Genomic DNA, 13137 nt, shown 5'->3' with positions numbered 1-13137 from the left:
CCACTGTGCCACCCAAAGCATAGAGAATGGCTTGAACAAGGCCATGGAGGTAGGAATGCACTGGGCATGCTCAAGGGCCAGAAAATAGTCCAAATCAAATCTGGCATAGAATAGAATACATGGCTAAGGCAAGTCTTGGGAGAGTAGGTTTTCCCACCAGATTGAGAGGTTTATACTATATTCAGGAAGTAGTGGGAAGCCACTGAAAGATTTGTAAGGGGTGTAGTAAGAGTTGTGAAATTAGTAAGGCTAATACAACAGTAAGAAATTGCAGATAGCATACACAGAACTGTCCTCAGAGCCAGGAAAACCTGAGCTGAAGTCCTGCATCTGACATACTGACTGTCAACCACAACCACACACTGTTCTAGGTAACTCCATTAGACTAATTTGTAGAGAAGGTACCAACCTTCGTTGGTAGAGCAAGTTTCCTAACTCAGGAGTTCCTTTTGTCACGGAAATCACAGGTCCAATTCCCATCCCTATTCCTAAGATGACAACATTTAAGAATGATGCATTGAAGCAGAGACTAGTGCCTGCATTGCTCTGGATGCTGGGAACAAAGCATATGTTACATTCTTAGAAAAAACTCTATAGGATCAGCTTCAGGGCATTTAAAAATTTTTTTTGAAGGATACTCCATGTTTCATGGAAGGAATGAAACAAAAATTTTCAACTGACACATTGCACAATGGAGTAAATTTTCTCCATTTCTTTTTCTGTACATATATAATGTGTCTGTGGAGAACGTTGGAGCATTTTACAGTTTTACAAATGACAAAAGTCCTCTGAAAGAATTCACACCCTTTCCTAAGCTAGTAAAATAGTAGTAGAGGCAATTTAATAAAGTAGTTAAGTCTGAAGAGAGTTGTGGTAAGACTGGGTCTTTTATGATTTTTTTTCTCTTCAGTCAGTCTTATTTTTAAATGAGACAAAATCTCCTGAAATCAGCCTTCAGACTACCATAGGCATTGGAGAAAATTTAACCCTACATGTCACAGACAAATCCCAGCCACCAGTTAATGTCACCTATATGGGTACTGGCAGTAGTAAGTCATTTTAAAGGTCACAGTGTTGAACTTTAAACAAGATTCCTCCACTGTATTCCAGAGAGTTCATCCATTCTTCTGGCTTCAAGAATCACCTCCCCTATGTTCATTTCTGGTTGCCATATGTTACAAAGGGCACTGATAAACTAGAGAGTGTCCAAAGAAGGACAATTAGGATGCTGACTGTCCTTCAGGTCCTGCTACATAAAGATCATTTAAAAGAACTGGAGATGTTTGGCTTGGAGAAGAGAGGACTGAGGAAAGACATGGTCTTTTCTCTTCAAGTATTTGAAGAGGGGTCTTTTTCTCTGCTTGTCCCTTGAAGGAAGAACCAGACACAGTGAATGTCAACATAGAGGCATATATAGTCTTTACAGAAAGAAGAACTTCCTAACAATTATAGCTGGCAGAGATGGCATTATGTCCCTGAGGAGCTTGTATTTTCCCCCTCATCAAAGGTTTTCAAGTGCAAGGGAGAGGGGATTGTTGTTGAACAGTGAATTGAAGTAAATGATCCCTGAGCTCCCTGCCAGTTTTGAGACCCTGACTCCTGGTCCATCTCTCTTCAACTTGAGGTCTCTGTCTCTGATTGGCTATGGTCTAGTCAGCATGATCAAAACTGAAATAATTCTCCTTGCCAAAAAAACCCCAGCTCTCCCTTAAAATTTCACTGTCAATGGCACCAACATGGCTCTAGTCATGTAAGTTTGAGCTATTTTTGAAACATACACCTCTGTATCCCATATAAAATCCATTATGAAAATTCTAAAGATAGGGCATATTTTTACTCATTCTTCCTCCCCATTCTCAATGCCATCTCCCTTCTATATTTTATTTCCTTATTTCTTTGTTATAATAGCTGCCCCATTTAGTCTATTCATCCACATAATCACAGAATCTCAGAACTGGAAAAGACCTCAGAACAGAACTGCCCTCTCTAGAATTCTTGAGAGCTGGTCATCCAGAATCTCTTTGAAGCTCTCCAGGAACTGAGGAATTCAGTACCCCCAAGCCACATTTAGACAACTGATTTTTAGGAGTTTTTTTCCCCCCTTTCACTGAATTGCTTCCTTGCAAATCCTATCCATCAAGACAGATCAGATTTAGCTGCCCTCTAGATTCAAACAGAAAAAGTTAAATTGTTTCTCCACGAGGTAACTCTTCAATTATCTTCCCTAAGTCTTGGTTTTGTTTTTGCTTGTTTGTTTTCTGGTACAGTGGGAGGCACACTGCCACTGAACTTTAGAGGAGTAGATAACCTGAGAAGCTTCAAATTTCATCTCTGACATTTCCTACCTGTGGGGCCTTCTTCAAGTCACTTAACCTCCCTGAATCTGGGTTTCCTCATCTATAAAATGACAGGATTGGACCAGATTTCTTCTGAAGTTACTTCAATCCTAGTTCTATGATCCAATGATCTCACAACATGGGCCTTAATCTCCTTACCCCACCGATTGTCATCTGCATGTGCTCTGGCTTGTGATGTAGTCTAACTATGTCAGAACAGAGTAGGACAATCATTTCCTCCAGTAATGCTGCTTTAGAGCAAAACTTGTGTGTCTTGCTGAATATCATGCTGTTTTATCATCCTGAGTTTCCAGTTCACTTAAGTTCCCTAGATTTTTTTTCATAAAACTTTTCCACTCATTGCCTCTCTCATATTCAGTATTTATGCAATTGATTCCTTGTTCTTAAGTACAAGAATTTATATTTATATTTAAATGATTCCAAAATATGAATATTTTTCCCACAGATACAGGCTGCGATTCATTGATTTCTTCTCATGGTTCTCCTTGGAAATATGTTGCAGTCTACTTGAACCCACAGCATGTCTATGTTGCCTTTCAGATCATCCACGACTTTGATTTTCTGAAGATTACGGTGTGCCAAAATGACCGACCATAGAGGATCATTGGGAAAGCACTTGCTTTTAAGATACGCTTTTTTTCTTGGTGTTAAGGAGCATCTTAAATAGAGCTTAGATGAATTGGTGATCTTCATTCATGGAGGAACATTCTACATTGGAAGTGTTAGGGATATATGTGTGTATATGAATGTGTATGGTTCCCATGGTCTTTTCTATTATTTTAATATCTTCTCCCTGAGATATCTTGTAAAATGATCCCTCAATGCTTTCAAGATCGTATTGCCTTCAGCATGATTTTCTTTGGTATGTACTTGCATATGAAGTGGTTCCCCACTTCATATTAAGTGTCATTTCTACTTCCTCATAAAGTATATTGGGGACTGAAGTGTCAAAATGTGAAAAACATAAGTTCCCTGAGGGCAAGGACTGTTGGTTTTGGTTTTGGTTTTATCCCCATCACTTAGCATAGTGCCTGGAAAACAGGGTTGTGACAAATGTTTAGTGAATTTAATTAGGATTCTAATGTTGTGTTTTAACCATCATTAGTGATGAAAATGGATTACTGTAGAAAAAAGTGACAGGTTCCATTTTGTGCTTCTCTCAGTTTCATCTTTGCTCTTGGGATGTTGTAACTCAGTGAAGTCTTGCACTAAATTTTCCTTTTAAATTTTTTTCCCAGTTATTATTTATTTTTAACATTCTTTGATTTTAAAATTTTTAGGACCAAATTCTGTTCCTCCCCTCAAAGCCTCCCCCACTCACTTAGAAGACAAGCAAAAATGATCTCAATAATACGTGTGAAATCACACAAAATATATTTACAGATTAGCCGTTTTGCAAAAATATAAAAACAAACAAACAAAAATAAAACAAGAATATTATACTTCAATTTCCATTCAAAGTTCTTCAGTTCACTCTCTGGAGGTAGATAGCATTTTTTCATCATGAGTCTTTTGGAATTGTCTTCAGTCATTGTATTGGTCAGAGCAGCCAAATCTTTCACAGATGATCATGATTACAACATTGCTATTATTGTGCACAATGATCTCCCAGTTCTTCTCACTTCACTTTGCATCAGTTCGTTTCAGTCCTGCCCTGTTTTTTTCTTTAGCTACTCCCCCCTTTCATTCCTTATAGCACAATAGTACTTGATCATAATCACATGCCACAACTTGTTCAGTCATTCCCTAGTTGATGAACCTCCCCTTAGTTTCCAATTCTTTGTCACTACAAAAAGAGCTGCTATAATTATTTTTCTATGTTTGGTACCTTTTCCATTTTCTTTGCTCTCTTTGGGATACAAACCTAGTGGTAGTATTTCTGGGTCAAAGGGCATTCATAGTTTTGTTGCCCTTTGGGCATAATTCCAAATTGTTCTCCAGAATGGTTGAACAAGTTCACAGCTCAACCAACAACTTAGCAGTGTACCTATTTTTCCTCATCCCCTCCACATCTGTCATTTTCCTCTTCTGCCATGTTAGCCAATCTGATGGATATGAGGTGGTACCTCAGAATTGTTTTAATTTGCCTTTCTCTAATCAATAGTGATTTGGAACATTTTTATATGACTATAGATAGCTTTGATTTCTTTTGAACACTGCTTGTTCATATCCTTTGACCATTTATCAATTAAAGAATGGCTCTTATTTTTATAAAATTGACACTATTCCATATATATTTGAGAAACAAGGCCTTTATCAGAGAAACTTGCTATAAATTTTTTATATATAACTTCCTTGTCAATGGTATCTTTTAGCAAAAATGTAATTTCCCTGATTATCTCTTTTAATGAGGTCTATTTTGGTTTTTACTTTGTCTAAGTTCATGATTGCTATCACTGGCTTTTTTTTTTTACTTCAGCTGAAACCTAATAGATTCTTCTTTATTTTAACTCCTTCTTTGAATCAATTCTAATGAATGAGATTCAAGCATTGCCCACCTGCCCCTATTTCCCCCTCCACTATATAAGTTCTTTCTCATGTGTCTTTTGTGAAAGAAAATTTTCCTCATTATCTCTCTTCTCCTGTCTCCCAGTGCACTTTTCTTTTTCATCCCTTCATTTTTTTTTCAGAAATCATCCCAACATAATTGACGCACACTCATATTCTCTGTCTATATGAACTCCTTGTAACTACCCTAATATTGGCAAGTTCTTGGGATTCACATATATCATTTTCCTATATAGGAATGCAAGCAGTTTAACATTATTATAGAGTCCCTTATGGTTTCTCTTTTGTGTTTACCTTTTTATGCTTCTCTTGAGTCTCGTTACACTAAATTTTCCATAGACTGCTCTCTTACAGTGCTTTTAAGTATTTTGATAATTTATTCTACTTGCAGCCTTCCACTTTCTATGGTAATACTTCATATCACTTTAGTGATATAAATATTATATTATTTATATATAGATATAGAACTATGTGCTTATATATAAAGATATATTATTTATATCACTATAGTGATATTCATTTATAGTGGTTTTTTAAAAATACAAAGTATTGATATATTGTATTTAACATAACTTCCATTTTAAGTATATCTCTCCTCTTCCCTTCCCCAGAGAAACATTTCCTTAAAAAAAGAGAAGGAAAAAAGAGAAAGAGGGGGAAAAACCCAGTTCATCACAACTACCCAACACATCAACCAAGTCTGATAGTGTCATACCGTATTTTGCACTTCTAGTCTTCCATCGCTCCAATGAAGGGAGAGAGGTTTTCGTTTGTTTTGTTTTTTCATTTTTTCTTCAGACAAGCTTTGTTTTCACAATTAACATTCTGGGGTTTTTTTTTCCATTACCATTGTTATAGTTAGTGTGTATATTGTTTCCCTAGTTATTGTTGCTGTTGTTTAGCAGTTTTTAGTCTTATCTGACTCTTTGTGACCCCTTATGGGATTTTCTTGGCAAAGATACTGAAGTGGTTTGCCATTTTTCAGCTTACTTTTGCAGATGAAGAAACTGAGGCAAACAAGCTTGAGTGATTTGGTTAGGATCACATAAGTACCGGTAAGAAGGATCTGAGTCCACATTTGAACTCAGATCTTTTTGACTCTAGGCCTGGTACTCTATCTACTGTATCATCTGGCTCCCCCTGTCCTAGTTATACGTTCCTATTTATGATTTTGAGGTTTATCAAATAGTAGGATACTATGCTCATTCGTTTCTGTATATTGTGCTCTTAATTTGTTTCCAATGATCGATCTATTACCAATACCAAATTGTTTTGAAGATTATTACTTTGTGGTGTAATTTGAGATCTAATATTGCTAGACCTCCTTCCTTTCTACTTTTAAAAAATTAATCCCCCTTAATAGTTTTGATCCTGTACTCCTCTAGATGAATGTTGTTATTTTTTTACCTCTAAAAAGTAATCCTTTGGTAGTTTATTTATTTATTTTTAAAGCAATTGGGGTTAAGTAACTTGCTCAAGGTTACATGGACAGTTATTTCTGGGTATGGTGCTAAGTATCTGAGCCCGGATTCAATCCCCAGTTCATCCCAACACTGGGGCCAGTGCTCTTACTCGCTGTGCTACCTGGCTGCCCCCCCTTTGGTAGTTTAATTTGGCATAGAATAAGTAAATTAATGTTGGTAATATTGTCATTTTTATATTGGTTTAGCCTACCCATGAGCAATTAATATTTCCCTAATTATTTAGATCTATCTGTATTTGAGTAAAGAGAGTTTTGCAATTGTGTTCATATAGTTTCTATAAGACTTAACAGATGAACTCCCAAGTATTTTATATTTTCCATAGTAATTTTAAGTGAAATTTCTCTTTTTATCTTTTCCTGATGGATTTTGTTAGTAATTTTCAAAAATGCTAATGATTTAAGTGACTTTATTTTATATATTGCTACATGGCTGGAGCTATTAATTGTTTCAATTAGTTTCTTAGTTGACTCTAGGATTCTAAAAGTCAACCATCATATCGTGTACAAAAAATTATAATTCTGATTCTTCAGTACCTATTGTTTAATTCCCTCAATTTCTTTTCTTGCTTTATTGTAATAGTTACCATTTCTTTAGCACTATATTGAATAGTTATGGTAATAATGGATATCCTTGATCTTATTGGAGAAGCTTTTAATTTATGACCATAGATGATGCTGGCTCTTGGTTTTAGATAGATACTACTTATCATATTTTGGAAATAGCCATTTATTCCTCTGCTTTCTAGTGTTGTTGTTGTTTTTTTTAAATAAGAATGGTATTATATCTTGCCAAAAGCTTTTTTTCTGAATCTGTTGGTATAATCACATATATTTTTGCTATTCTTGCTATTAATACAGCCAATTATGTTTTATAGTTTTCCTAATATTGAATCATTCTTACACTCCTTGTATGAATCCATTCCATTTATAATGTATAAACTTGGAAGGTGGAGTCAAGATGGTGCAGTGAGAGTCACCATTTTTATCTAGTTCTCCCAACACATCTCCTCCACAACAACCTAGAAAATGTGCCAAACCAAATCCTAGTAGGAAACACCATGAAAAACTCATGAGTCATTTTTCCAGTGCACAGCAACTCAGGAAGATAGGTTTTTAGACATAGATGTCACAGGCTGCTTAGGAGCACCACACAGGTGGAAGCAGCAATGGGCAGATGCAGTGGGGAGTATCTCAGCCCTCACAGATGGCAAGGGGACTTAACTCCTGAAAAGAAAGAGAGATGCCAGGGGATCAGTATCAACACTGGGCCCAAGATCAATTACCATCTGACCACTCTGTTACCCATCACCCAGTTCCAAGTCACAGTTCCAGGGCAGGGAGGAAAAGTTTTGGATCCGTAAGGAGCAAGGAACAAGTTCCATAAACATAGCCTTGTGGCTCTGAGCCCAAGACCTAAGGAGAGTGGTGTGGGGGGAAGCTCAGGGGGAGAACTCAGTTCTCACCTTTGTTCAAACACATAAGCTTGCAATGGAACAAATCAGGGCAGGAGACTAAAACCAGCAATTCAGTCACTCTAAAGCCTGAAGAACCTCCCCATGGGTCAACAGTGACTGAGTCCAGTAGCATTCTATGGGAGCTCAACCATACACAAGCTAACTAAAACATGTCAGGAATTTGCAGAGAATAGATCAGAAGGGCAGTGAATTAATCTCTCCCCAAACTACATTATTTAGAAACATTGAAGATGCTTCCAGACTGAGCTGTGAAAGTAGCAGAAGGACATAAATGACAGAAGCTCAGGACAGACATTCCCCCTAGAGGTAAGAAGAGTCCAACACTTAAAGTCTAAAGTTGATAAATAGGCTGGAAAAAAAATATTAAACAAGCTAAAAAGAACCTGACCACAAGAAGTTACTATGGTGACAGGAGTGTTCAAGACATAAGCACAAAATAAGACAATGACTTGAAAACACCTACAGGCAAAGCCTCACAGGAAAATATGCAGATTGGATGCAAACCCAATAAGAATTCCTAGAAGAGTTAAAGAAAGTGGTTAAAAGGGGCAGCTAGGTGGCACAGTGGATGAGTCAGGAGGACCTGAATTCAGATCTGGCCTCAGACACTTGACACTTATTAGCTGTGTAAACCTGGGAAAATAACATCTCCAATTGCCTCACCAAAAGAAGAAAGAAAGAGATTAAAAGAGCAAAATAATTTTTTTAATCAATTAAGTGTAGTAGAGGATAAATTGTGAAAAAAAGAGAGCACTATGTGAGAAAATTATGAAAATGGAATTAATGACTTGGTAAAAGAGGCAATTATTTATTTTTTACAAATCAAATTGTAAAAGGGGGTACAAAATTTTACTAAAGAAAATAATTCCTTAAAGATTAGATAGGCTAAAATAAAGCTAAATGATTCCATGAGACATCAAGACACAATAAAACAAAGTCAAAGGACTGGAAAAACTAGAAGAGAATGTGACCTATCTCAGAGAAAACCAACTCACCTGGAAAAGAGATCAAGAAGAGAGAATTTAAAAATCAGTGGACTACTTGAAAGTCTATAAACAAAAAAGAAAGAGCATAGACATTATATTTCAAGAAATTACAAAGAAAATTGTCTATATATCTTAGAATAAGATCTTAGAACAGAAAAATTAAAATAAATAAAAATAGAAATTTGAGGAATCCATCTAGCACCTTCTGAAAGAAATCCCAAAATAAAAATCCAAGAAATATTATGCCAAAATCCAGAACTCCTAGGTTAAGGAAAAAATACTACTAGTAGCTATAAAGAAATAATTAAAATACCATCGAGCCACAGTCAGAATTACAAAAGATTTATTAGCTGCCACCATAAAGAAAATAAAAGGTTTGGAATATGATATTCCTGAAGGCAAAGGAGTTAAGATTACAAACAAGATTAACCTATCCAGAAAATACTGAGTATAATCCTTCTGGGGGCGAGGGAGAAGATATTTAATGAAACAGAGGTCTTTCAAGCATTCTGATTTAAAATCAGAACTGAATAGAAAATATGATATTCAAACATAAGACTCGGGAAAAGCACAAAAAAGGTAAACACGAGAGAGAAATCATAAGAGACTAAAAACTATTTACATTCCCATATGTGAAGGTGATACATATAACCCTTCTGAACTTTATCATCATTGATAAAGTATTTTACTTAGACAAAGGTCATCGATGAGATTCTATTTTGCTTGAATGCACTCAAAGGAAGAATGGAAGGGTGAGAAAGATGAACTGGGAGAGGGAGGAAGGGAGAGGAAGAATGGGGAAAATTACCTCACATAAATGGTACACACAAGGAAGAGTTTACAACTGAGGAGAAAATGGAGTATGGGAATAAGCAATACCTGAACCTCGTTCCCATCTTAACTGGTTCAAGGAAGGAAGAAAAAACATACACACAGTTGGATACTTTTTTCCCAATAGGGAAATGGGAGGAAAAGGGATTAAGAGAAAAGTGGGGGGAAAGGATAAGCTAGGTTTTTTTTTTCTTTGAGAGTTTGCTTACAACTTATTCAATTTCTTCTTCAAAGATGGGATTTTTTAAGTTCTCTATTTCCTTTTCTGTTTATCTGGGTATTTTTTTTCTATTTTTGTAAATATTCATCCATTTCATTTTGATGGTCAGTTTTACTGACCTATAGCAAGGCAAAATTATTCCTACTAATTTCTTTTATTTCTTCTTCATTGGTTGGAAATTTATATTTTTGCCACTGGTGATTTGTTTTTCTTCTTTCTTTCATGAATTCAACTTTTTCTATTCTGTCAATGATTTTTGCTATGCAGTGCATAAATTCTGCTTTCCCACTTCTTATTCTTCTCTCAAATCTTCAGAAATATTTTTCTGTGGTTCTTGTCTCTATCTCCTCAGAGGATTAACCTCAAAGCTGTCTCAGAATTTTCCCACCCTTGGGAATTCACTTTTCATGAACCTCAGTATCTACTCCAAGGGATGTCTAGGAGAGACAGAACTAGCCTCAACTGGATGCTATTCCCTTTTTTTCAGGCTTAATACACACACACACACACACACACACACACACACATCTGCCTCTGTTCCTTTTATTTCTCATTTCTCTAGCAGAGAAATGTCTTGTGGCAGCACTGTCATTCCAAGCATAGGAAACTTCTGGCTTTTTTCTATAGTGCAGACAAGGGAAACAAAGCTGTTACAGCACAAGATCTAGGGTTGGCTTGTTCAACCCTGCCAGAGTGTGACTGCTCGTGGAGGAGAGACTACTGAGTGAGCATATCAGGGATTAGGGATTACTCTTCTCTATTGTTAGTTCATATTGTCTTGATGACTCTTGATATCTTAGACCGCAGAGATGTTTGAAATTATTTTTAAACTCTTTGCATAATTCATATTTTGGAGACATTTAAGAAATCATGAAGATTGGAGAAAATGTCTAGTCCTCCCCCTCGTTGGTTATGTGGAACCAGAGGTCAAGTAGGATTTTCAGGAGACTTGGGGAAGACAGGATGAAGTGAACTGGGAGCAGTTCATTCACAACCTTCCCCCTCCATCTTGTGCCATTTGCTCTTGAAGGATTTTTAATAGCAAAGAGTGGTTGTTTTTTCCTTTGGAGAATCCTGACACACTTTCTTCCAAGACTAAAAGGACACAGCTCTAAGGGTGACTGACATCTCCCCACTCGTGCCACCTCTTTAATGTCAGTTCCCTGGGAAAAGCCTCATTTACCTCATTTTAATTATTTCTCTATTTTCATGCATTTTTGTATCATCTCCTACATCTGGCTGGACCACCTCCTCCTCACCCACCTCCTCCCTCTCCATCTATTGAAGTCTTTGCTTTCCTCAACTCCAGTGTCTCATGAAGTCTCTTCCCTGTGCCCAAGCTAAAAGCACCTTCTTCTGCCTCAAATTCCTTACAGCATTTTGTCTGGACCTCAACTTTGAACTTATATAAACTTGTATCATAATTACTTGTATATATGTTGAAGATTTCCCCTACCCCATTTGAATATAAACTCCTTGAGAGGAGTTCAATCCAATCCAATAAATATTTATTAAATACCTACCATGTGCTAGGAACTCTGCAAAGTTCAATCAATTAAAAAAACAGTCCTTATCCTCAAGAAGCTTAAAATCTAAATGATGAGACAATACATAAAAGGATATAGGAAAGTGGAGGTGGGGAGAGGGGGGACACCAGGGAGTTTCTTGTTCTGTGGAATTGAAACCAGGCAGAATAGCAAATGTGGAATGGAACCCTTTCTATCTCTGTAACTCAGCCTCTCAGTGTATAGTAGACATTGGGGTTTTTAACTGAATTGAATTTAGTTGAACTGAACCACTCCATTTTGACTTGATACCTGATTTAATTTGTGAAAGGGATGAAGTCAGGAGTGAGGAGGGATTACTGGAGTCACCAGGATACATATAGAAAAAATCTGTGCTGGAGGACAATTTTATGCTAGATAACTTTTCCTTTTTTCTATCCTAAACTATTCTGGTTCTAATTTAAATCTGCTTTCTCCTGTTCTGCCCACAGTAAAGATGAGCCAAAGCAGTTCAGCTTTAGGGATGCCTCCTTAACGTGCATCCTTGGAAGGCTAGATTGACACATTAGAGAGATACAAAAACGAGGAATCTACAGAAAGGTAGCTTTTACCCTGAGAGAAGGAACAATTCCCTAACAATTAGAAGTGTCCAAAATTCAAATAGGCTGCTTTGGGATGTAATGGATTCAGTTCAATTCAATTCAGTCACCATTTAATAAGCTCTTACTGTGTGAAAAATAGCACTAGAGGATGATGATATAAAATTGGTCCTGCCCTTCAAAAGGTCATTTTCTACTGGACAGTTATAGCATGTTCACAGATAAGAATATACAAACTAATCCAAAGTGATTTCCAGAGGGAGAGGACTCCATAGCAAGAAAGGCCTTGATGATTAGTTATTTTGAAAAAAAAGCCAAAAATCCTGGGGATGTGTCTGCCCTGTATTAAGATGAGCTCCCCATTCCTAGTGGTATTCAAACAAAGACTAGCTAATGAGTTGTCTAGAATGTTGTGGAGGAAATTCCTATCCAGGTACAGGTTGGACAAGATGGCCTCTGAGGTCCCTTTCAATTCTGAGATTTGGGATACTGAAAATTCTGTGAGAGGGGTTTAGGGAGGAATCCACTGGAAATCTGCTGAATCATATTGAGATGGCGGTTTTGAAAATAAGAAGCCATGCCCAAGCACGCTGCATCACACATAGATGAATCCTATTGTTTTTTCTCCAAATCTCAGGGGTGGTACATTTCAATGCGGTCAAGAGCCTAGAATTACGTGAAGCGTGATGAAGAACTCTGAGTCTCTTGGCCATTGACTTGTGTTGTTTTAATCTTGTGCACTTTGGGAGTCAGTGAGTGCATTGGAGCAGTAAGATATTTGGATTTGTGTCACACATTCTGTATCGGGTTTGATAATGTGGCGATATCGGCACAAGAGCCCTTCCTGAAGATCCAAGGACAAGGTTGGAGAATTGTACCCTCCTGCAGTGAATGGATGAACACCATTTTACCTCTTGAGAGGTCTGAATTTCCACACAGTAGAGACACCATTCTACCCTAGCCTCACACAGGGGTTCTTAACCTAGGGTCCACGAACTTGTTTTTTAAAAGTATTTTGATAACTATATGTAATTGGTCTCCTTTGGAATCTTATGCATTTTAATTTATGCATTTGAGAACATTATTTTGAGAAGGGGTGTGTGGACCTCACCAGACTGACAAAGGAGCCTAGTACACACTTGAAAAGTTAAGAATCTCTGACTTCAAGCATTT

Source organism: Petaurus breviceps, unplaced genomic scaffold (assembly GCF_028583685.1).
Source record: "Petaurus breviceps papuanus isolate PSGF00001 unplaced genomic scaffold, PetGlider_PUasm1.0 98, whole genome shotgun sequence".
In the NCBI taxonomy this organism is placed as follows: domain Eukaryota; kingdom Metazoa; phylum Chordata; class Mammalia; order Diprotodontia; family Petauridae; genus Petaurus; species Petaurus breviceps.
Note: the sequence above shows the minus strand (reverse complement) of the source record.